Raw genomic sequence first — 3,945 nt, forward strand, 5'->3', positions numbered from 1 at the left:
CACACACACACACACACACACACACACACACACAATCACTCATTCTTTGCTTGACAAACATATTTTACTCCTATTCTTACTTAGGAATTTTTTGCTCACTCTTATTATATTTAATGATTTTCCTGAATCTAGAAATCATTTCTGATCGTGCAGGGATCAAACAAACGTCCATCACACAGGTAGGAAGTAACTTGCATCTGTTTAACATATGTAAATGAAGGTGTGTCAGGAGAGGTGTCTCAGGTGTGCTCAGTTCCATGTTAAATGGGAAGTCCCAAAGAAATGTGAGTGGATTTTTTGTGAGTTCACAGTTTTCTGGATTTTACCGTATGCCACGTTTCAATTAGAAATCCACGCAAGTCTTTGTACAGTACATGAGGCCCCTGGTCTGTTCTTAAGTGGGGGGATATCAYACTAGTTTAAAATTGTCTCCAAACAATAGTATCATTTATGGCAATAATTGTTGAGACAATTTATTATCCAGCAAAATTTGTTATTGTGACTCTTGGTGGAAAACTAGGAGTTAAAGCTGAAATGAGACCAACCTTTCTTGCAGGTTGGTACAAGTTTCAAGTCCCCTCCACTTAAACAGGACACTGCCATTGGCACTAAAGTCTCATGGTCAGAACTGAAGGTCCCACTTCTCTAGTGCACAGATTTTGGTTCCAAAAATACAAAATGGCAGCTCCCATAAACCCGGAACTTCCGGTTTCAATTCCCATCAACAAGACAAGGCGGGAACGTTTGGTCTAATCATGTATACACTCTTTGACCCTCACAGACAAAAATATCAAAAATTGCCCACCTTTCATCTTTTGGCTGTGGGAAATGTATAACGTCAAATGTCAACTGAAGTAAAACAAAATCACAAACTTAATTTTACAGCCTATCCTAAAAGGCTGAAATGAAATCATCAGACCAGAGTGTCATTTCAACGTGAGACTGAAACACTATGGTACTTGCCAAAACTATATTGGGTCTAATGTGCTGTATTGTGTCCTACAGCTCAAATCACCTTCTTCTGTGTAGCCACAACATTCCAGCATTAGACAAATCCAGCAGTTGTGTAATAGTACTTAATTAGTGTTTAGAGACAACTGTGTAGCACTTTCATTRCTGAGAGCTGGGAAGGATAGAAATTGGTTATTGACATGAAAAGGTCTCCCACAAAGAGATGTTACTGTRGATGCAACAGTTGCTTGGCTATTTATCAGAAATGAATCCTTTTCAGCTTGAACAGTTAAGATGAATGACCAGCAGATCAGAAGCTGAGAAGCCTGAAACTGTAGGCAAAGTTTTTATTTATTTTTTTGTTTTGTTTTTTAGAAACACATGACTGTTGTCTACAGTTGACCGATCACTCTCCTACAGTCTTACTGGGGAGACCTTCAAGAGTATAAAAAAATGTAAAATGGTTGAAAGATTTTTGGTTCCTGCCAAAAACAGCTGCTTGTATTTTGACATGGAAAGATGTGTGAAATGTGTGGATCCCTACAACAAAATGTATACTCTTTGTTTCCCTGAGGAGTTCTATCCTGAAAAACAATGTTCAAAGTTTGGTCTAACTTTATCTTGATTTCTAGTTTGAAAACACCTTTTTTGGAACATCAAAAGCATATCTACAGTGTTTATTTTAAAACTAAAGTTTAAATGTAGGGCTTAACGATCAGTCTGCACTCCACTGAAACGTGCGGCCATGTGTTAAACCCATTTTGTAGATGAGTTAATGATCCATAAAAACTTGTTGACGCAGGGTAGCAGAAATGCCCCCACACTCACTGTTAACCAAGTTCAGAAGCACAAATATGCTCTAAAACGCTCCAAGTAATTTAATGCCTGTACACAGTTCTGCTATTCAGATGGAGGGTCCATTAACTTCAAGCATGCTTCAGTTAGATATATTAACTGCAGTAGTGGTGGCAGAAGTACAAGATCTATGGTAAATATGGTCATTCACCACAACTGGARCTGAATAAAACAGTGGCACCAAAGAGCAATTTACAATTTATGAGACRCAGAGCGACTAATTTATAGACCAATTAATTAGGTTGATTTTTGAATGACTAGCATCAACCAGGTTGGCGTAAAAGACTGTGGGTAGCACACCGATATCACATCTATGCTAGGTGAGTTTTCACAACCACAATCATAGCCTGGGTGAGCCCACAGTGAAAAAATTGCACTTCATACACTCTACCACCAAGCTGTATCAGAGTGAGTGGCTACAAAAGTATGGATAATGCTTCTCACACTCCACCCAGGACCATGGTCATAAACCCCACAACCAGGGGTTTTGTGCATGTTCAAAACCACTGCAGACCTGCTACCTGCTAAGTATAAGCCACTGGGTTCTTAATGCACATCTAAAGACCTTGCCAAGACCCTACAAAGACCATCTATGTTATAGTGAAGCTGTGATTCAGTGTAAAGAGAACTTAAGGGTGAATATTCTGAATTTTAAGAGGTAAAGTCACAAAAAAGGTTTTGTTTTTGTCATTTTTCTTTTTTAAACCTAAAAAGATTGTTATGAAAATAAATCTATATTGTATTATATTTATGAGCCAAAAATCAAAGCAAAATAATAATAATAATAATAATAATAATAATAATAATAATAATAATAATAATAATAAATAAGCAATAAAATAATTTCTAAAAATTGACCTCACAGCAACACATTTTAAACATTAACTTGAAAAGTCAACAAGCATTCAAGCCCAGCAAATTTAAATCTTTTATCAGATGTGGAGAAAAAGTCTGTTTAAACAAAAAGAATGTTAAAAATGTTTTACAACATTAAGCACTTTTCACAATATAAAGACTATTGAAAGCAAGACAAACCATCATCGCATTGAACTAGAGGGAAAGTGTCTTATCAAGAAATGCCATAAAATTCATGAACTCAAATCAAACAATGAACAAAGGCAGGTCTTGAGTGGAGTTCATGGCATCCAACACATGGAACTAACAATGCTCTCTCACCCAGCAGAGATGCTGCTCAAATAGACGACCACAGAGAACAAAGACTTCAATTATGTGGCGCTCTAACAGGAGAGCTAAAAACAGGACCATGGGCAGGGAAAACCTTGGAGCGCTGCAGGAATTCTGAGCATCCAAGCACCATCAGCGCACAACAAGCTGTCACTCCTAAATTGTACCGCCACCACCGCTGACCTTTTCTCCAGACTCCATGAAACAAGGCAGTGTTCAAGTAGCTGGAACAGAGGGCTCTTATGCCTACTAGCACCCAAACTGGTCGGGAACAGAACGGCAGTTGTGCATTTGAATGTAGCAGGATGGAAGMTTTGTATATTTTCTATTATAACTAACAAATGTGTATAAATACATACAATGCTGGGTAACAAATAACATTCAGATTTGTTTCACCCTGTTGCAATTAATATATTTCTGTTTATCAGAATTCTGACCGTGTATTTAAGAATTTGCCTTAAAAATATTTCATAGAKTTTTCTCTAAAATGGCTCCCTTCCTTAATTTTCTGCATTTTGTCAGGGGAATTCAATTTCTTAGGATGAAGCCCAGTCTGAAAGAAAGAAAGACGTATTTATAGCCCAACACAAGCCATGCTCCCATCCACTTGTAATGCAAATTTTTGAGTGAACATTTAAAACATTGCAAAAAGAAAAGCAAATTAAGTATGTTTCCATCTTCTGGTTTGGAGTGAATCAATCAGGCTATGCAAAGCATAAATTTTGTCAGATGTTGGCGTTACGTGTGGCTGTAATGTACAGGAAGTAGAGGTTGTAAACTAGCAGGGACCAAACATCTCGGGACAATGGAGAAAGGTTTTCAGGAACGTTTTGCCATCGGGCAAGTTCTAATTGTTCTGTCGTATCAACTAGTACTGGTGATTAGGGGTGTAAGAAAATATCGATACATTGAAATATCGCGATATTTCATTTCCTGATACTGCATCGATATTCT

General features: G+C 37.5%; 1 protein-coding gene across 4 annotated transcripts in view; it reads right to left on the reverse strand.

Annotated features, from left to right (window-relative positions):
- Positions 1 to 3,945, reverse strand: part of fermt2 (FERM domain containing kindlin 2) — a gene marked incomplete at its 3' end in the record, with an annotated part of 45,217 nt that overhangs the window by 37,842 nt on the left and 3,430 nt on the right.

Source organism: Austrofundulus limnaeus, unplaced genomic scaffold (genome assembly GCF_001266775.1).
Source record: "Austrofundulus limnaeus strain Quisiro unplaced genomic scaffold, Austrofundulus_limnaeus-1.0 Scaffold61, whole genome shotgun sequence".
NCBI classification, from domain to species: Eukaryota; Metazoa; Chordata; class Actinopteri; order Cyprinodontiformes; family Rivulidae; genus Austrofundulus; species Austrofundulus limnaeus.